At 36.0% G+C, this 23,209-nt stretch overlaps 1 protein-coding gene across 18 annotated transcripts in view; it reads right to left on the reverse strand.

The window, feature by feature from the left end:
- Positions 1 to 23,209, reverse strand: part of MEF2C (myocyte enhancer factor 2C) — a 141,369-nt gene that overhangs the window by 91,781 nt on the left and 26,379 nt on the right. Inside the window, exon 1 of one of the 18 annotated variants that reach the window (XM_054809599.1) lies at positions 22,718 to 22,735. The exons of the other annotated variants lie outside the window; for them this stretch is intronic. The gene's annotated coding sequence lies outside the window, so the exon portion shown is untranslated. Of the gene's footprint in view, positions 1 to 22,717; positions 22,736 to 23,209 lie in introns of those variants that run through there. 18 annotated transcript variants of the gene reach the window in all.

Below are 23,209 nucleotides of genomic sequence, written 5' to 3' on the forward strand. Positions count from 1 at the left end.
TTTCTTACCCTCTCTCTTACAGCATCCTAATCAACCTAATTAAAGCTTCGTTCATTTGAAACCTCAGATGACAATTTGTTTAACTCTATCCCACTGTGGTCTTTTTATAAAGAGAATTAAATTTGATCTTCTGACAGCAATTATTAAATGATCCCAACTGGCCCCAATTAAGACACATGGCTCACAGGCCTCAAAATCCAATAAAGTGCCAAGCCCTCTCTTTCACTTGTACATCTTCCTTTACCTTGCTTTATTTTCTTAAAGCCAGTTAAGCTCATCTTATCAAGTGGAACTGAATGCCATTGTGCAGACTAATTCAAGATACAATGCATCAATTTACTTTTACAGACATACTGAAGTAGGGACAACACGCTCAAAATCATCCTTTTGAAACCCCTCCCTGATTCAATTCACCTAGCTTTAATGCCTTTCACTGCGCTGCACATGACCTACATATGCTGACTTTTAAAACACTGCCTACAACGAGCAGTGACTAGAGAAATATATTAAATATCCGTGGTGCGAGTTCTGCACAGCTCACAATTCTCCTTACAGTAAAACAACTGTTCTGTAAGCATTTCCACTTGGTTATCTTCTCTTCCTTTCAGAAATTCAAAGAAATGTTGCACTCGTGTAACTTCTGAGGTTAACCTTTTTTTTTTTACCTTTAATTTCTGCTCTAATTTTTCCACACGTGTTCGGTGGTATGCTGTGAAGAAATGTTCCCATGATTTCACGTAAAGGCAGGTAGCCCCAGGATTTGGAACTCATTGATTGTGTGGTACTCCAGGGACATAGCTGAATTAAAACCAGCCTCATGAGACCGAAGTAGCTTCCATACACATCTGGCTCTTCTTATTCTAAACTCTAACACCTGCCTGGAAATTTAACCCCCCCCCATCTTTTCTCTGAAGAACAAATGGGACAGATTTATCTGCTGCCATTTGGTTTAGGTCAAAGCTGAGCTGTGTGGTGTTCTGCTAAATTAATTGCAATGTAATTGATATTGTTTGACACAGTTTTTGAAAAGATGATGCCCCATCCATTTTATGGCCAGACTGCTCTCTCTGCTCTGTATTAAAATATGTAAGATTTTGTATTTCTGCACAGTCACCCTATGTACAGCTTTGAGTAATAACATATTAAAATACAGCACATTTTTTCTATCTCAATATTTCTAACTAATTGCTGTACTAGATAAGATTATGTGCACAATTATCATCAAGAGAGTAAGTAACAAGTGAAAAAAAGCTCGAAGCAATACTACTTCCATTGTGGTGAATGTTTTCTATATTTCTTCAATTCACATACTTAACAAATGTAAGCACGATATTCCTTAAACTCAAAAAAGATAGAAAGACATTAAATTTCAGTGCAACATTTTCTTTACTAGTAGGAAGATGTGCAAGTTTATGTAAAATGTAATTAGACATATTTCCTGTCCAGCTGGGAAACATACTTTTCTTTGTAAAAATTTAAAAAATTTAAGTGATGCCAACCACTTCTCAAAAAATAAAATAAATTTATTTTTAAAGAACTTGCAAATGTTACACTTAGAAATTTAAAAAAATATTGACTTCAAAAGGCAGGCAACAGTTTTACTCCCAGAAATGCTATATGGCTCTGGTAAATTGAACTGTAATATGCAATAACAGTTGACAGAGAATTTCTAATAGCACATTGAAATTTCTGAAGATTAAAAAAGATTTCAGTATACTTTGCTGCAAATTATTTCTCATTGTATTCTAATAATCCCATGCAAGATGTTAATTTTAGATCATTCTTTTGCTAAAAACAGCAAACCCTGTAACAGATTTAGTGCAAAGAGCTGAAAATATCCTGTGGAAAAAAATCTGTACAGAAATCAGATCAACCCAAATCCTGCCATTACTCAGCACTGCAGTGACGTGCAGATGTTTGTAGTGGTTTAAGGAGCCAGCGGGGGCTGGAAACTCTATATACTCAACTCCAACATGATTGCAATTGAACCTCATCAAAGTAAGAGCTCATAATTTGTCACAGAAAACAGCCAATTAACATATGTTAGAAAAAGGCTCCCATAAAGATAATATATGATTAAAAGATCCAATGCAGCTGTCACAAATCAAAATTCTGCACTTTAAAAAGAAATATCAGTCTTGGTTTCTGAATGTTTACATCGATAATGGATACTATATTTTAAAAACTACAGAAAAAAGTGCCCCTAATTATAGTATTTCCTTCAGGTTTGGAGTTACAGCTTAGGGAGATCCGGGTACTAAAACACTATTTACTGTTCTGACTGTTGTGCTGCAAATAGTTAAGACCCGTGCCAAAACACAACCATTATTTTGTTTTAGTGCTATTTTAAAAGACAGACCTCCATTGTGAGTGAGGTAGCCTTCATGGATGCACTTTGTTGTCAAGACATTCCTCCTCAAACACAGCATGTCCTCATTGCTACAAAAAATACAGTACTGTAGAACTGCGTACTATAGCCCCAGGGTCAGCGCTGTGATCCTAGCTATTCAAATGCACGGCCGTGAGTAAAACTGCTCCGCAGCCAGTTCCATTATTTCACATTTACACTGGTGAAAATGAGATCTGAATGTGGCCTGCAACCATCCTTTAAATACATACATTGATTAAAAATAGTTTTCACATATACATGCATGGTAAATGAAGCCTGTTGCTTTATTAACACAGAACCCTGACTTTGGTTCCTGTCCTCATATTCCTTATATTTTGCACAGCAATATTTTAATTACTGAAACACTGCATAATTAACCTGCTGTTTTTTACAAGCATTATGCATTTTTTTTTTCCTGCTATCATTTAGGATCCTCTGTGCCAGTCAGTAAACTCTGAGGCGATTTGAATAGTACCTTGTTTGTATGTGTGTGCATATGTGAGCGTGTGTGTCCTTGTCTTGACATTGTGTTGTAAAAGGAAGTGCTTCCTCTTTTCTGTTTGAAAGAGACCCAAGAAAAACAAAGTTTTGAAACTCAGTAGTCTGACTGGACATTAGTCAATGTATTTTTTAAAATACATTAACTCCTATTCAGTTAAATACAATTTTATGTCCTGAAGAAAAGCAGGGACAAATTTTAATCAATGCTAACAGAGAATAATATAATGGAGATAGCATTCTCCTGAAGTGGGATGTGATGATTTTTAAGGGTCTTTTCTCCCCATCAAAGTCTTTCAACGATTCAGAAATGCTCCTTCCATTAATGCTAGAGGTTGTAGTTTGTGTCATCAGCACAAAGCTAATTCTCTTAAAACAGCACTTATTATATTGGTACTGAAGTATCTGTCTACGGTTTCAAAAGCCCTGAATAGGCACAGACCTTTGAATATGTTAAAACTTAATATGCCGAAAGGTCAAAGGAAAACTCTTAAGTATTTAAAACTACTCGTGTGTAAGACCGTCTCAAAAAGATCAAAAGCACTGAACATTTCTGACCCATTTACATGGAGCAAAAATTCCTAATGTTCTTTAATATTCTTCACTACATTATATTAGGATGAAAACATAATCATTATGAATCACCGTCCCTTTTAACAAAACACTGTGAATAATGCTAAGGTTATGCTGCTTTTTTTTTTTTCCTCAGGAGTGTGTTCATTGATTCCCAAGCAATCAGTAACATTTTTGATTAAGATCTCAGAAATAGCTGAAAATCCCAAAGCTTCTCTGCTATCGAAACTTCACGTCTTTGACTGTCCCCAACTAATGACAGTAAACTATGCAGCCTCAAGCTAAAGAGATTAATTTCCATTTTGCAATGAATAGACAAAAAGACTGGACAAAATCCATTCCATATCAATTACATTGTTATGTCTATTACAGAAAATACACTTTTGGCCTTACAGACAGTTTGAGATGGGAATGATAAAATTCAAGGTTCAAAACAAGTAGTACTTAACAAATGATACAATAAACAAGAGTCAGATGAGAACTGCATTTTTGTCTAGTACTGGGTTTTTTTTAGAATAAAACTACATGTTTTGGCTAAGCCAGCTTCAAATTTAGTATTTATTCCTGATAATAAATCTGCTTTAAAAAACTGCTGCTAACAGTAACAGCAGAATAATTAAAAGCAAGTTCGTCTTTGTAAGGAAATATTGTGTCAGAGTGATTTCCTATTCTGTAAACCTAAATTTCCTCTCCTCATAGGTAAAATCAGATAATTTTACAATTAGATCATGCATAAATGACAAGTAATGATAAGTCCACTGCTATTAATCAAACATATTTTCCAAGCATAATTATCAAATTAATCTGCTGTTTACTTATCGCAATATGTCTAAGAAATGTCCAGCATTTTTTTTTTTACTTGAGATTTAACAAATTATGCATGATGAAATACCTTAAAAAATGTTCATTCTCCTATCTATCCATGTTGTGCTGCAGAAGTGAAAATCATCGGAGTCAGTAACAGCTTCTGCTAAATGGAAATGTTGACTGCATGTCATAACCTAATTGAAGATGTTATAGGTTTTTTTACAATTATTTTATAAATCTGATTGTAGAGCTTCGAAAAAGAGTTCCTGAGAACAGTATCCCACTTTCTGATTGCTTCTGTGCATAGGGAAGTTAGTGGCAATTCTTCTATTTACTTTAACAATAGCAGCACTGGGACTTTGAAAAAAAAAGTTGAGGATATCGTATTAAATGTCCAAGATCACTCTCATATCAAGGCTGTAGATTCTATCTGGTCTTAACCACACATCTCTATGGCATTATCCTGTTTAAATAAAAGAAAAATACACTGATGCTTCTCTGTCTCTCTGATGAGTCCACTGGGTGGTTCTGGAGAGGAGAGATGAGTTACCACGATGCGGAAGGCTCTAAATCCTCAGAGGTTACAGCAGTGCTATACAGTAACAAAGCATCATAAAAATGAAGCATAAAGATTTCAAAGTAAATAATAATAATCATCATCATCATCATCTGTACCAGCCATGTTAATACAAAGGCGTTAGTCCTGTACGTTAGAGATGACCACTGAGGAATCAAAGGCTCCATTTTGCAATTTTGCATGAAACTACTATAGAATATGTTGAATATGTTCAAGTATAAATTAGGAACTTTAACTACAACTAAAGCTTTCACTGTTAAAATCGCTAAGTTACTGAAAATTTAAAGGGATACTTTCAAGTAATTTTAATCATCCAACATTTTCCCATACCAGCTCATGGATTTGCTTTTCAACACCAGCAGCCCGAGACAAGAACGAACTGATTTATAGCCCACGCTAGAGGAGCTTGCTGCTCCGTTGTCATTTTTTTCTTGGATCCAGTAGATGGAAGCAACTCTCTTGCTGGGTTTTAAGTTTAGTGTGGTTTTGGGGCTGTTTTTTAGGCCAAACTCTTTATTTTTAAATTTATTTTGTTGTCTGTTGAACCTTTGATGTGAGATTCCCAGATAATTTGTTCCAGTTCCCAGAGCAGTTTCTTCAGATGAGAGCCGTGCGTTACTAAGTCTGTAGCTCCTGCTGAAACCTCTTGCAGGGATAAACAGAGCCTGTACCACATCTACATGAGCTTGTTTCTGGAAACCCCACTGCTGCGTGGTTCTGTAGAAAGAACCATTGACAAGACACACGCAAAAAATTGTATGTGGTCTGGATTCAGGTGTGCACAGACTGGTCGTTGTCACTCTTACAGTGCAATACCTTGTCTGATAAAAAACCATGGAAACATGACACCCTGCATTCTTTTGCTGTTTCGGTTAAGCCAGTGCATCACTCGTTTACCTCCAGCAGTCAAAAAGTGTGCTGACTGTGACGTTCAGCGTCATGCTCATGACAGGCAGCTGTTAGCAGGATTTCAAGTACAGGGTTTTAGGACCACAGGCCACCCTGCTCAACTTCTGCTTGTCTGACGAAAAGCAGAAGAGCAGCACGAGTAGAGCCTGACACTACCTGGAGCAGGCGGTAAGGGTTCCATACTACAGGAGAGCAGTACTATTTGCTCCTGTCTCCTCAGCCCGTAAGTCAGTGCCATGCTTTTCTGCCATATAAGAGGGTGAGATTAGATATTCATCTTTTTAAAGACTTGTCACCCTCAATTAAAGAGGTGTCAACTACTCTTAACCTGTATGGCATATGGTCAACGAAAGAGACACTTCCCCGAGTCGCTGCAGTCAAACCAGCATGTGCTGTGATCCTGTTAATTCTCACAAGCTAATCAGGGTCAAGCTGGGTCAGATCTATGTACTGCAAATTCTTTAGGACAGGGACAGTCTCCTCCTATAAGCTTCTATGGTACAAAAGATAACAGGTAAAATAATGGGCCTTCAGTCGTAACTGGAACATCAGGACATTACTGAACTCTTTTACATATTTAACTGTAGTTAACAAAAGACCAAACAGGCACAGGCAATACATGAAGTTAGAGGGGTTTCAACCAATGCTTTTTTGAAGGCATTATGCTAACAGAGAAGAGTGTATTACAAATGGATTGCAAACCCAAGATCCTGATCACTGAGAACATCAAAGTTTACATGAAATCTTTACAGAATGAAATATGTTTAATGTCCTGTCCCAATTCCATCTTCAATCATTACTCTGCCCATATAAATTCTAATGCATTTGAAGAAGGCATTCTTTGCTTTTTGGTTTAGACAGATTTGCTGATGTTTTATCTTGTTAGAAGTGTTAGCATTTCACCATGGCTCTGCTTTCACAGTCAGGTGAACTGATCACATTCCTTGTTTATATTTTGCTTTCAATGGGTTGTACAGAGGCCTTTTTCATACTATACATTTAGAAAGCATTTTTATTAATGGGAATTTCATCATGTCTGAAGTGAGCAAAGTCCTTCTCCCTTACCAGCTTTTCCAGGAAAGTAACACAGAAAGAAGAAGAATACTTGTAAGAACCTCCTTTCAAAATGAACACATTAATTTGCATCCAAAAAACTCCAATGAAATTAATATCTACATCTCCTCTTAGATATAATTGAGTGCAACATGAAGTTTTTGGAAATACTATCTCATGGAGAACTATAACAATGCCGTGAAAGAAAACCAGAGACTAAACCTAAAGGAATGATAATTCTTGAGTGCCGTCTGAATAAACCTAACCTAACTGATAATCTTTTCTTAACAATCATATAATTTATGTGGACACAACTAATAGATCAGAGAAAGAACAGCCTCATATCACTCATGGCAGCTCTTCTCATCACAACAGCAGAAACACACATTCCTGTAAAAGTTGCAATAGCCTGTATTTTTCCCTGCATTACTTTGCAAACAGAGTGACACGGATCAAACTGGTGGACATAGTTCAGCCTTAAACAGGCAAAGGGGTAAATCGTGGCATAATCCCTGGGGTGTGGGGATCCTTCTTCATGTAATTTTTTACAAAATTATTATTTTTATTGTTTTTAAACAGGGTCAACTTTTTTTGGAAACTAGTTTTAGTACTCACTATTTTCAATAACGTATTTCTAACTGTTTTAAAGTTGTCACAGAAAACAAGTATCTTAAGAACAATTGGTTTAGTGGTGGTATTTTCAACCAGATCTGTGGGAAATTTGATAGACTTTTTGTGCAGTAGGCTGTTTTTTATCTAATTTTTAGTAGGGTTATGGCAGTGATTATATTTCATGGCAAGTATACTGCTTATTTCTTAACAAACCGATACCCCAATTTCATATTGACCTGGAGACGTCAAATCTCAGTACTTGGTGGAAAACTGTTAGAACGGCCAACTTCCAGTGGCAGAAAGGTGGGGGACAGGGCTTGATTGCGTGACTAGTAAATTAGATCACTGAAGTTACCAAGAAACACATTTTTTGACCAGAAGACCAGACCTACTGCTCAGAAACTGGCAGTCTCCATGAAAACGGATTCTTAGCAATATAAGAATGCATTAGAAGCACGCAGAGAGGACATAAAAGCCCACTCTACACTGCTGACTTGGTATCATGCAAAAGACAGAACAGAAAGCTCTCCACACAAAAAATACTATGTAAGGAGAGAGGAACAAGATTCTTTCTTCTCAAATATGTTTACAGTTTAACCCATTCAAAGATGGAGTTTTATGTATTGTATATAAATTTTTTATACTATAAATAAATACATTTTTTGTCTATAGTCTTTTGAGATGGAGTGACCAAAAAACGTCTGCTAAGTAAGAAACTATGTCTATTATCAATTCTTGCTACAAGAACTTCTTAGAACAGAAGTTTTCATAGTGTTGAATCAGAAAGCAATGATCCACAGAAATGTTGCTCATTACCAGGAGACAGATATACTATAATGTACTATAATCTGATAGAGTTGGAGGCACTTTTATTACTGATACTAATAGACTGTGTTTCCTAACACATATTCTGTCACATACAGTGTAGCTATTCTTGGCATAGAGATTTTATTCTCTTGCCAGTGATGGGGGATGTGGTGATTTAGGTATTGTCCATTTGACTAAATAGGTTGAGAAATTCCTATTTCTGAAAACTTAATTGCCTACAAATTCTGTCATTTGAAAATGATAGAAGGAATTTTCTTCTACACACGTGTAGCTTCTTACTGAAGTCAGGCAAACTTCTACTGGTATTAAATTTGCTTGCATGGAACAATGGCTTTTAGCCTTGTTGATTTGAATATGAACATAAAAAGAAAAAAAACAAAACCACAGTGGAATTATTTGTTCCTTCTTATTATGGAAGGAACCCTACACGAGGGAACACATTGACACGAGAATGGACAGAAAACAACAGAAACCAAGTCTAGATAAGGGAGAATGAGAGCCATCAGCAACTCTGAATACTTAAATTCTGGATAGGCAATGATTTAGCCTAAACTCAGGCTTTAGAAGGCAGTATCTGCAATTTATCAAACAACCCTGAACAAATCTGACAAGATGTCAGACGCTTACTTTGTGTTTAAATGTCTACCACAAAAACAGATGACACCAGCAGCTTTGGATGTGGTCAGATTCTGTCTGGAACTGGACTAAAAGGGTAGAACCATCTCAAAAATGCCTTAGATTAGAATTGTAACTCGGCAGTTCTGGGACAGACACATCAGTCAGAAATAGTAACTTTCAATGGGTACAGACATTGATATCAGTTGAGCCTAATCTGAGGAAAAATTATAGCATACGCACCAATTTAGTTTCTATTGAACCATATCAAAAACCCCAAAACCTTCATATTCTAAAACAGACTGTATTTTAGCACATTACTTTTCTCTGGTTGATTGAATTCAACTGTCTTTCAAATGCATTTAAAAAAGCAAAAGTTAAACAAGATAAAGATGGTGCTGCAGCACAAGCTCGAATTTCTTAGCATTCTGTTTAAAACAGTTCCAAGGGCAAATCTCCTTTCCAAGACTGAGTCTCAGTCCACTTCTGCCAAATGCCAGCACTGACTCAGAGTAGATTGTTTAATGTTTGCTACCAGCAATAAGATATTTCTTAAATGTGAAATTATAGCCTATAATTAAACAAATTAATCTTACATTTTCTAAGGTATGGACTGCAAGATTCATTCAAATAAAATAATTTATCATTAAATTTAGGAAGAGCATTTTAGATTCCAGGTTGCTGTTAAATCTGCATGGAAGAATAGAGCAATATGTGGACTTGTATTTTTCTGGGTTCCACCCCCCAATTCTGGCTATATTTCAACTGATATTCATGGAGTTTTCCACTCAACAGGGTAAAAATCGTTCTGGAATATACTGAGACCTAAAATTAGGTGTAAACAGGGCATAATATGGGCCTAGCTGCACTGAAAGAAAAGCACCTTGTGACAAATATGATACAGTATACTCAGTACGTTAAGATCATTAGCAAGTAATTACACATATTTTAGTCAATATCTATTTCGAGATTGATTTTTTTATAAGCAATATAAACTTGAATTGTTTGTGAACGACAGAATTAATATTAACATAAACTCACATTGTTTTTGACTAACCGCATGACTTTTTACGTTCTACTGCAGAAAACGGGCCCACTGTTGCTGGCTGTGGGGTTTGTATCTGTGTAGTAGGATTACATGTCATGCACATTATGAAACCAAGAAGTGTGAAGGGTAAGTATGTGCGCTGCGTAGAAATGACGGCTCATCTGAGCAATGCTGTGCACCTGTTGTGGTGTGCTGCGACTCCTCTTAATTCTTCCCTGTTCACGGAATAATGATCAGTAACAGTAAGTAATTTAGTTCTACATTATTCTTCTGCCAGCTAGAAAATAATGAAAAAAATCCTAGTTTGTATTTTAAGAATGACTGTGTATTCCCTATAACTGAAAATCTGGTAATGCTGTAGCATAACATTTTGCCCTTGCTGTCTTCAGTAAATCTAAAACGATTTTTAAAGATTTGCTGTAGCACAGCACTTCAGAAAATACGTTCTACAACTTCAGTTCATTTTCAGTCTCTTGCTGCTTATCAATGATTCGATCTGAGACTATGAAGCAAGTTCCCTTGATTGTATTATAGCCTGAAGTCTTCTGACTTTTTGCATCTGTGCACATGTATCTTATTTCCTTTTTGCCGTCCATAAAAGATAAATGCATTAGTTATGTAAAATGGAAAAGGAAAACACTTTCAAACTGTGTAATAACGTTCCAACTTTTGCATATATTTTTGAGGAAAACTGCAGCACAAATGAACGTTATATGCAATATCCTGAAGAGATGAATCTTCTATTAGAACCAAACAGACAGAAATTTAAGTAACAGAAGAGCTCTGATTTGCTCAGTCATCTAACTTATGTAGTGTCCTCCATATTAGTATCTGAACCCATGGTAATACTCATGGCATCACTCCTTTTACCTCTACCTTGTCTGTCTGCAGTGGTGCATCTCCTTTGATGATGGGGAAAAGTTCATAATTTTAGTTCTTACGCCAATAGGCTAAAATTATGTCCCCACGGCCACTTTGTTCATTCTCATGTAATACTCCAGCTTTAGGTCACTAAACACCACCATCTCAACTCATCAAAATTAATGACAGAAAAAGACTCCAGAAGTAACCTTCACTTATGCACTCCATCAAGTCCCAGGGTGCTACAAAAAGGACAGATCAAAGGAGAAACAGAGAATTGAAGGTCCTGGGCAGCAGCTTGTTTAGATACATTTTCTCAAGATAAGAAGGAAAAAGAAAATATGCGTTCTGTTTTTAAAGGGAAAGCTTTTTTGTGTCTAATGCATTAGAAGAACAGTTCATCCTTACACAAAGATTACTTGTGCAATGCTGCCAAGGTCAGGATCCGCCTGCGTTATCAGCCATGGACCAGTAAGTGCCAGACAAACAAGCTAAGCTGCCTTGATTGTCCTTTCTGCACTGCATAACAGCCAGTTTCTAACTGCATGCTGAGAAACAGGTAAATTTCCCTCAATTTAGAGATAAATGTTGCATTCTGACACACTTCTTTTTAAGTTGTATAAATTCAGACGTATGTAGGGCATAAATCCCTGAAGAACAGTGTCCTAAGTATCCACTCAAGAGGGGAAAAATCACATAAAATATTGTAATTCTTTAAGGATAATTTTGAGTTGGCTCACTGTGAATATTTTTGTAGTACATAGTTGCAACCAGCATTGAAGCACGTTAGCTATTATTTAATGTAGCAATTTTATGCTTTTGATTTACAACAGTGTTTTGGGAAAACAGTCTGAAACAGAAGAATGTATTATTTAGAAATGATCTGGAAATTATGCTGCGTATCTATACCTGTAATTGATCAATATTCTTACTGTGAGCATCAGGTATAGCATGACTAAGAACGAGTAGTATGTTCATATTGGTTATTCAATCCCTGAACTGTAACAGAGCTATTTCTGTACTTTGAATAAAAATAGATTAACACATCTCTTTTACAGTTTTGTATCTAGGGAGAATAAATCATAAAGCAAAAGAATGCATGGTATTCCACGATGCCACAATAAAATTTGCTCATAGGAACCAGTGCTATTAAAACCACCACATTCTGCTGGGATTGTGGTTGAAGGCCTAATGATTAAGAGTAAGTTACCCTGAAGACTATCCAGTAATGAGGATTTGTAAATTCCCAGCTTAATAATACGCAATACTTTTGGATTGTTTCAAGAATTATTTGGGCAAAAAAGTTCCTTAGTATTCTCACTGACTGTAATCCATCAGAAGACTGCTAAAAATAACAAGACAAAAAAATGTTAAAAAATCACCTATTTAGCTGACCTAGCAGAACAAGGAGTTTGCACTGAAGCTAAATTTGGAAAGATCTAAATATAATGAAGTTAGCGTCAGGTATGCATATCAACTTCCTCTATTTCCTTCTTTTTTCCGGAAATAACTGATTTGTAAAATTTGATTTAAGAAAAAAACCCCACCAATAACTTTTTTTTTTTTCATTAGACTGGCTTTCACTTTGCAGCTATACATACAGTTTATAAAATGTTCTGAATTCTGATGATTTCAATCAGACTATTTAAGTAACTTGCATCCATGGAATACTCCAAAATTCCAGTGATTTAAAATAATTTAAAAGTACACCATCACACCAACCAGTCAAGTGAAAGCTTAAAGGGGGAAGGAGGGAAAAGGGGAATTTTACTTGACAAAAATAATTGTGACATTGGTACAACATCCAAAAATAGTAAACTTGAACAAATGTGTAAGTCTTTGCAGTACTATGGCTTGTAGCCCCAAACCCACAAGCATGAATGTATATGCCTAATTTGAAACACTTGAATAGTTCACTGAAGGCTGCAGAACTGTTCATGTACCTAAAATTAAGTACATATGTAACAGTTAATATGAATGAAATCACAGACATTGTTACTGCATCCCAATGAGTGAAGCAAGCCAATGAGAATCTGAAATCAATGAGTACATTAGAGATGCAAAAGCAAATCCTTGATGCCGTCCGTAAACCTTTGATGCATACAAGTTGCATGTGTCTAAATACAGGGACTGTATTTAGGTGAAAGGTGGTACTGTCAGTGCATGGAACAGTATTTAGAGCAATTTGGTAAAAAGTGTCCCAACTGATTCAGGTGTGAAAAATGCAATTAATTATTAGGCTGAAAATGCAGACGTGACACTGAAGAAAAAAGCCTTATGTATTGCCCAAAGCACTTTATGAATGCACGCAAGCGTAGGATCCATCTGACCTTACTGAAGGCATCAACATTTGGCATTGAGTCTAAGCTTCTTGAAACATAGACTTACTTTATCATCGGTGGAGAAGATTAGGCTCCATATAAACATAGCTGTAGACATCTCACCATAATGACAGGGACTATAATAGAAGCAGTAAGACAAACAGACAGCAAGACAAGCAAACAAAGATAAGAATTCCTTTCCATCTGACGTTTTGTACAGCTGAAGCCTAGTGACTTAGATTGCAAATGCGAACAAGAAAGGAATAATTCCTTGCAAGGAAGAGGAATAAAGATTCAAACATATTTTTTTTTAATATATGACATGTACTAATGGTCTATGTGTCCTATTTAGGAAGCAATTATATTGATGTACTGTGTATGTTAACATGGAAAAGCTTGTACTCTTATCATGCAACGTGAAACTCATCGTTAAGAAGTCACTATTGATAACTACACCACTAACATGCTTAGGTGACTCTACAAATAAGGAAACAAGAAAATTTGAAATAACAACTCCAACAAGAATTATTGAGAGCAACCATAATAAATATGTTCTTAATAGGAATCATGCTGAAAAATAATAGCGGAGAAAAAATAAGTAGGAAAAAGTTAAATTTAGTTTTAATGTTTTCTGATAAGGATATATGGTTCAAGACAGATTTCCTGGGGGAGTTCCTTAACTGAAGGCCTATCACAGCAAAGGACATAACTTGCCAACCTAAGATGTGATGCTGAGATTCCTAAAATGTGCTATGGGGGTGGTGATATCTGTCAAGATGATATTTGTGGAGGAGTTCTTGAAAATAGCCAGGATCTAAACCATTAAGGATTTCAAAACTAAGAGAGCAAACTTTAAAATCAAACAGCTACCTCATAGCAGACAAAGTAAATGAGTTAGGGTACAAGAGGGATGATCGTATTTGCTCAAGACAGGATGGGAGTGTGTCACCGCATTCTGAACAGGCTGCAAGTGACAGAGCTGAGCTGCTGGAAGCCTTTCTAGGAGGGAATTACAATAATCCTCTCCATCAAGAGGGCATGTGCTACTGCTATGAGGTCATCATCGGATAAATAAGGGCACTGTCTGCATCAAGCACACCACTAAAAAGACATTTTTCAATCTCATTCACCGCAGAAATCTTCACAGAGGAGAGGGGAATGAACTGGACATCAGAATTTTTACTACAGTTTCCTACTGCACTCAAATCCCCCAAATCAGTCTGCAGTGACATGTAAAAAGAGAGAGCAGTCTCCTAAAGACAACGAATACAGACTGGTAAGATTTGTGCTTTCGCTGTGGCTGGGGCAGAGGTAGCTGGCAATCCTGCCTGCGTGAGAACAGAGCTGCACCGGTGGGATCCCTGGAGCACGCGGCTCCCTATCACTCAAACTGGGACGAACTCTGATATTTCGTGTTCCTACGATACCCACTGCAAGCAGGCACTTTACGATATGCTTCTGGTGTCTGCCAAACTAACCTTGAACTTCAGCGCTGCTTTCAGGAGCCATAAAATATTTTTATCATTAATCTGATGGCCCACACAACAAAATAGTTGGCTAATAGCAGGCATGAGGCTTCGCATTTGGAATATGAAGAACTTGATTTCCCCACACTTGTGCAAACCAAGATTTCCTCGCATTTGTGCATGTTGAATTGGCCTACAAACTGAAAAATGTATTGTAAGTAATAGCATACAAAATCTCCTTCTGTTCATAAATCATGAAAATATTGAATACGTATACAATTAAAATGTCAGGGGTTTTTGGTTCATCAAATTGAATTAAGGTAATAAAGCATAATTACATACATTTTCAAATACTTTTATATAGCAGTTATATTTGAAAGCATATCAAATTATTCACATTATCTGTGAATTAAAGTATTCAAAATTAAGCACTTATTGGCCCCCAATGAACAATAAATAACTTTCTTAAAAAAGAAAGCTTATGCGATGTATACAGTATAAGAAACTTCTAGTAGCATGATTATTAAAAGTAACAGCTTGTACCCCTACAGCCTGACCGAGTTTGAAAGAAAGTTCAGAATGGAGTGGGGGAATTAGCTGATGAACTTCTGTCAACTATAGCAGTAGCCTTCATGAATAATTCAATATATGCCCCATCCCCTCTATGTCTCAACAGACTAACAGCTGCAGCTCTCAAATGACAAGTGTTATTTTTTCAGAAGGTTTTGAAAATAGTATACTGATTATAAAATAACATATATAATAAAATAAGGTTTTCCCTCCTCACTTTTCACTTCTGACTTACAGTAACTAGTGAAGTTTTACAGCAAAAGGAGGAATTTTCGAGCGGACTTTCATGAGTTACGCAGCAGGTCGGAAAAGAACTCAGCACTCTACTCAAGATTTGGTCCTCTACCTTAACACAAACCACACTATTTGCACAGATTACTGTGTCCCCCAAAACCTCATTAAGAGTAGCTTTGTACATAAAAGCTACAAAACTGCACTTTTGTAGCGTGGATCTTTATCCTGGCTTCATACAAACAGGAAGAAACTTTCTGGTCTGAGGCTTTTGTATCGAACATTTTCTGTAATGTTCTCTACTTCACAGTGAAAATTTGGCACTTCAGGACGTCAGGAAATTGACTGAACGTGTTTGGTGAATATTCTGATGTGGAACAGAGTTTCTCTTGAGCTAACGAGACTTCAGTAAACGGGGAGAGAAGCTTAAGGAGATAGTAACACAAGGCAACTGCCTGTACCATCAGTCCAGCTGAGGAGAAGAAATGGCTTTCACAGAATGCCTTCTTGCACCCCAACAATTCAGAATACAAACTGTACCAATCTGCTTACGTAATTGTTTGTAAAGCAAGTTACGCAAAGAAACCAAAACTAGGCAAATTCTAATCACTCGAAAAAAGACCTTCCACTGTCACCAGGCCTCACTGCCTGTAGGAAGGGATTTCTCAAACACGTTTGAACAGTTAGAATATTTTTCAGTTTTGTGAAAAGATTTTTCAGAGGCATTATGTAACAGTGGGTATTTAGGGAAGGAAAACATTAGCTTAATGTAATGCTGAAATAGCTACACACGTAGTTGTTTCCTGATTTACTGAGAAGCTACTGTGTGCAGCACTTCTGACTGAAAGCAGTAGTGGACAAAATCTTTTTGATGATACAGATTGAAAGATCAGCTTGCTGCTTTGCATTTTTTTTTTAAATATATTTAATCTTTTTCGTCCATGAGCCAGCTTCTGTTTATAGGAAGTGTGCTCTATGCACAAGAGAAGAAAAATTCTTTGCTGTGCATGCCGTGTATGGATATACACCATAAAAATTAAGCAAATATTGAAGATTTGAAGGTGATCTTGCTGTCATGAGATAAGCTGAAAGGTTTCTTAAGTATCTGCTTTACCTTCTTGTAATGAGCTGTTTCTCTTCTCAGCTCCAGAAATGCCCTCGCTCTTCTTGTTCATAATACCGGCAGGAACCTTCAGTGCTTGAGTTGCCCAATGGGTCTGGTCTAGGCATGACTTTAATTGGAATGCAAATTATTTAACTGACCATTTAAGTAAGAGCTTTCTTGTACTTAAATTTTTTTCAGAACTAGAGCTCTATCTCCTACCAATGCCTTGTCATAGAGACATAAAGAAAGTAGATTTATATGATGGATTTATATTGCTAATTTTAATACAGAATACTGGAGAGGTTTCATTTTATCCCATCAAAGGGACGTTTTTTATACAGTAGGAAGTTGCACAACCAGAGAGCTATAATGCACATTATATGTTCAGCTGCTTACATTTCATGTTTTAACAGTTAAGTTTTCAAACAAACTAAAACAGAATTATAAGACTTTGGAAACAGCAAAGCTATCTGTCTTATTTTCACATTTTTTAGCTAACAGAAATAAAAAATTGGAACAGTTATTGAGATAGTGTATTTGAAAGCTTAATAACACTGCCAATTTTTAAAAAAATGTTAATATGGTATTAGATAGCTTTGTCAGTTGAGCTGTTTTCAAGCTAACTTAGAAGTGTTACTACCAAAGGGCTGCTTCATCCTCAGCCATCTTAAAACAGTTAACATGGTTAATTTTTCTGAATCCTATGAAAAGTACATTCAAAATTACAATATTTTTCTTCAAAATAATAAATTCATAATTAAAGCACTGTCTGTATTTTTGCCAAGGACAAATTGTAACAGAAATATAAAGCCATAATAGAATTGACCAGAGAATTGATTACTGACATTTTTGTTTGTGGAATACAGTGATTGGATTCAAAATGAATAATTTGTAAGGTATCTCCTGCACTATATAAACACATATGAGATTTATGCAGGTGGAGCATGACTGCATACCACAGCCAAATCTGTGTGCCGTTTAAGAGTCAGTGGTCAACTTTGACTCCAATCAGACAGTCCCCTTCTCTCTTAGATTGTGGATAAGTATAATTTCTTCTTGAGTAATGTGTTGGCCCTGCATCCTGGTGCAAACAGATTAAAAAGGGTAAGTGTATTTAAAAAAAAAAAAATCCCCAAATAAACAGTGCTTTCACTAGGGGCAGTACTAGCCCAAGAAATCCAAGCTATCATTACTGGTGAAGAGCTCTACTCCATGAATAATACATTTTTGGGGCCGGCTCACATCACGAAAATAGGTTGTCTCTGCTCATGAAAGGCCCACATCTAGGCTGATACAGGGAAAAAATCTGCTTCATACCACTACGGAAGGTGGTTCCCCATCGGAAACAGGTTACTGGCAAGGCACTGGAAAGTATTTTCAAGTGAAAAAGCCCGTACTGTTCCATCTTGTGAACAGCAAGAAAATGTAATTTTTTAGTATTGATTTTACCTTAAATTTCCAGTGTATAATCATACATCAAACTAATCCTTTTCATGATATTTTCCAGTTCTTTAAGTTACTGTTAACAGTGTTGGAAAACATAAAATGCAAACATATACAGGACTTAACTGACCTATTCTATATATTTACCTGAGGATACACAAGTATCTTCATACTATCACTTAACTATCAATATTTATTCCTGAAACATTGCTGGGAGACTGAAAATACCAGTCCCTATTCAACAGAGAGGAAAGTAAGGGGAATACAAACCTAAGTGTCCTACTCTATGTAAACTAAAACCAGGAGTGTCTATGGAAAAGCAGCTCCCAGCCTATTGCTTTTCTGCTAATCACTTGATTAGCTTTCCTTATGGATTTATTTTTTTATCAGCTATATATAAAATGAGAAAAAAAAAATCTTGACTTTACATCTCACTTGTGATACATCTACAGCTAAGATCAGCACTGATGTCTGAAACAGACTCTGAAACTGGTAAACTTACAGAATAGAGTTCTATATAATAAGTCTTCAGCTTTGGAATTTATCATCTGATTTGTCCAATCTGGATGTGTATAAATTTCATCTTTTTTACCATACCAGGTTCCAAGTAGGATCGTGAAGTACCAAGCAAACAGATTTGAGATTCTTGTGCTTAGCATTTGGATCTAAAAGGAATATATTGCTATGCTGAACTGCAGTTCAGTTTATAGTTTTGTTTGGGGTTTTTTTTTTACAAAGAAAGTATAATTAATATGCTTCAGTTTAAAAGAAAGTGCATTAAAAAAAATCAAGATAAATACAGGTTGACATAACAAGAGGATGTTACCTTGCATAGTCTTTCGTTTGGCCTCTTTCCTGACACTTTGTGGAAGTATCAATTCTCAAGACATATATCAGGATATAAAATCTACCCTTTCAGAAATTTATTAAATTACCCCATTCACTTCTTGCTGCCCAACTTACTAATAGGTGTGCTGGTCCTGTTGTAATCTTGGTCTTAAAAGTGTAATAGCTAAGTGGTAACACCATTTCTGGAGTTGAACTGAGCCTAGCAATCAAGGCAGACAGCTAGCATAAGAAATCATTTCAGGACCTTCCTTCCTCTTCACCTTCTTTTTGCATTATGTGCGGTAACTGATATACTGAAAATATTTGTCTCTTAGAGATACACATATTAATGATTCCCATCCAAAGATAATTTTAAGACTAATCAAAAAAGTCAGTATTATTTGCAGAAACCCTAGAAAGATGTAGCTTGTAACACAAAATAATATTAAAAATATAGCAATGGAAACTAGGGGTTACAGTAATCTTCTCATCCAACCTGTCTATAAAACCAAGAAAAATTAATGTTTGGGATGCTTTTATATATCATTCTCGTACCCACATACACAAACAAATATAAAAGTACATACAAAAAAACCACTACAAAATTACAATATTTCTAACCCATAATACAGAAGGACTGTAAGTCTAGAACAACAGGAGAAAGACTTTCATTTTATATAGTAACTGTATATATGTGAATAAAGATCACCACGTGTTTATGGACTGATTATTTTTATGAGGTCTAACTGTGAAGAGACATTTTGACAGTTTTATTTACGGTATAAGGCATACCCAGAGGCATGCAAGCATAGTTTGAAAACCATATATATTTGTATATAAAGCACACAGATATATATATATGTACATATGTATAAATATATGTACATGATCATAGGGAGTGATTTTACAGAAAAACCACAAGCCTAGCTAACAGGGCAGTCTACCACTGTAGCTTATTTCTAGATAGCCTTTTTAACATATATACCCTATCAATAACATAAAATCTGAAATTATGTGAGGTATAAAAATATGAATTCAGAGTTTTAAGTATATAAAGGCACTCCCCAAAATGAAATAGTGTTTAAAGATATTTCCTAAAAATACAGATCAAAATTTTTAAAATATATTTAAATTATGTTAATATATACATGCAGCTATTTCAAATGCAGCCAAGTCACTAAGCTCATTAAATTAGTTTTTGATTTTGGGAATTAATGGAGATTTCCACTGTTGGAATTTTTTTTTTTTTAAGCTATAGATAAAAAAGAACCCAGAGACATCAACCACTCTGAACAAAGTACAATTCAAAGGTAGAAGTTAGGTCATTAAGGGTGAAAATAATAGGATTACAGGCAACATCAGCTTGTAAAACAATTTCTATTCTTTAATAAACACCTAGTGTGCCCATACATATTTAATGTTAACAGTTTTTTAACGGCTTAGCTGTAACCTTAGTAGCCCAATGTGGAATTTGCTATTGTCATCCCTTCCCTCATTGGGATAGAGGTAGAAAACAGCAAAGTGGCAACTCAAAGTTATATTTACCAAATTTGAGCTGTTGATTAATTTTCCTCTGGCAAAGACATAATGGGAACACCCCATCACCTCATAAACAGTATTATGCTGGTTAGACACCTTCCATAAAGTTTAATTAACACACCACCTCTTCCTACTGAATGCTGAGAAGAACTGAAAGACATTCTTAAAACTATCCACATTTCTTTTCCTTCTACCTTCTTTGTTTACCCTGTTTGTTCACACTGTTAATGCCTCGAGGCAGAGGCTGTGCATTAATGTATATGTGCACAGCATCATGCATTATAGGCCCTAATCTGTGTTAGGAGCTGTAGCTGTTACCACAAACCAACAGTAAGTGCTAGCGTTAATTGTGTTTAAAAGTTTTTTTCTGTAGGCAACAAAGTCCAAAATAGTCAAATTTCATTTTGCTATTTGTATCTACTCAGCGTCTTACTGGATAAGTACTTTGCACTATAAGGAACACACACTCCCGTATACAATATCCTTTTGTATGCTTCACATGCAGGATGCTTAAGACTCCACATTTTTGGATGATCAGCAACATTTAGAAATTGGAATAGAAAATTTAAAGCAAATATCATAATATTTTCTAAATAAGCGTTGGGAATATTACATTTATTCCAGAATGGCCAGGATAATGGCCACCACTTGAATCTGAGGTCTGTTGAAGTATTGTGATGATTTCCTATAGACATGATTGGCAAATCTATATTTTAAAAACTAGGAATTAAAAAGAAAGCTACGACATTAAACAAATACTCTGTTTAACCTGATGCAGAGTAGCCTGGATAAAACCCTATGACCGAACGATATATAAAAAAAAAAAATAAAAAGAATCCATTTATTCTCAGTTACTTTTTAGAAAAGAGAATCCTGTATAAGTGACTACAGCAGCATGTTCTGTCACATTCTTTCCATAAACTGAGCTCTGTCAGTGACAGCAAAACAGATTGTGTGCATCTGCTGGGAATGAGCCAGATGACAGTGGAAGAAACACACATGGATACCTTGGCACAACAACTAAAGAAGTAGAAGAAAAACGGACAGAAAGAAGCAGAAAGTTCTAAACTTTAATTAAAATGGCTCTCTAACAAAAGTGAAGTTATCTAAGAGTCTGTTGCAGACTGTATGCTTTGCTTTAGACTGTAACTTTCCAAAAGCAACTACATATTTATACTCTACGCTGCCTTGTTTACTCCCTATGGTACTCATATGGCCACCATTCCCAGAGTGTCTGGGTCCCACCGAATTTGCCTCAGGAAAATAACCATCCTCATTCTACAGACAGGGAACTGGTGCACCAACAGTGAAATCCTCACAGTCATCTAAAACAGGTTCTGGAAGAGTTAAATCTACACTGTCCTAAACCGGGCTGCCATCCTAAATGCTAGAATATCCTTCCTGTGCTTAGCTCTGCTTTCGCACAAAAATACTGTTATACCTAAAATTGACATTAAACAAATAACCTTCTAGTACTCCAGCATTACAGGGCTGGTGAGCCTGACAAGTTAAATTAGCACAAATGGTTACTGAGGCAGATTTGCTATTGCTGCTTGTATCCTCTCAAGTTTTACTGCTGAATATAGGGATTGAGAGCCCACGATGGCTCTAAAAAGGATCAATGTGTTACAGATTTCAGCACAGAACCGCTACCACAAAAAGTGGTAGCTGTGTATTCTCCCATAAAAGGCGAACCTGATCTTCACTAATAGTTAAAAAGCACTCCCAGATATTGACCCATCATGGCAGCAGAACTGCATGCTTATGCTCAGGAATGAATTCAGGAATTCTGCTGAGTGTCTAAAATAAATCTTTTATTTCAGGTGTAAAGCAACTTACATTGTTTCCCTTTCAGTTAATCACTTGAAGATAGACTAAATAGACATGGAAGCACTTTTTTTTTTTTGAAAAAAAAGAATATAGCATTCCAATTACAAGAACATACAAACTCTTCTGAATTTTGCACTGATGTTTTACATACTGTTTTGCCTTATATATTAGGAATAAGATGTGACTGCCAGCTGAGTAAAGATTAGTATAGCACCTAATGGTCTGAGCAGCTCAAGTCATCTATTCAGAGCATCTGGAAGCCTCATGAGGCCAGTGGTCTCAGCCCGTTATGTATTCCATATGCAGTGACTATCTAATATTCTGAAGGTACTTCAGAATCACATTAGTAAAATGGAATGATTTGGTATTTATAAAACTCATATATACCATTACATAGTACAATTAACATCCAGCAGACAGAAGCTGACGTATACACTCCTAGTCTGAGAAAAGCTCTAGCACAGCATATAATGCACCTTCATGTTCCGTCTCATTTCAGGAAGTGTGAATGGCAGCAGCACATGGACAGACTTTAACCCCCAAGTGGGCCTTGGAAAATTTCTTAAGTCTGCTTATAATGTTCTCGATCAAAGAAGCAGTAGATCTCTACATACTCTTGCCAGTGTGGTCCAGAAGAGAAGATAAGGAGATCTTCTTTTGAAATGTTCTATTCAAATGGTACCTTTGTTTCTAATGAGTCTGGAAGAAGAGTCAGAGTGGAACTGAGAAAAAGAGGTGGATGTTAATTAACAACATGAATGATAATTCTGTATATAAAGCATTTTTAGTAGGTCATCAAGGCAGTGGAGTTATGCTGGAATACATGAGCAAAGGATATAGTTTCATATATTCAGTTATGTCTGAAATACTGTTAAATAAACATTAATATCTGCGGATGTAAGTTCTCTTTGTATTTGTGAAATTGGAATTTCCCAATTATAGTCAAAAGAAAAGAAAAAAGCAGCACATTTTTAAAACGTATAAGCTGTTTCAAGCTCTTGGATAAATACTAGTCAAGACTGAATATCAGCACAACTTTTTAACCAGAGTTGTTATTCTTCTTCATTAATTCAAGCATAATAATGTGGTCAGGAAGTCAGGTTTGG

This window comes from Grus americana, chromosome Z, assembly GCF_028858705.1.
Source record: "Grus americana isolate bGruAme1 chromosome Z, bGruAme1.mat, whole genome shotgun sequence".
Lineage (NCBI taxonomy): Eukaryota > Metazoa > Chordata > Aves > Gruiformes > Gruidae > Grus > Grus americana.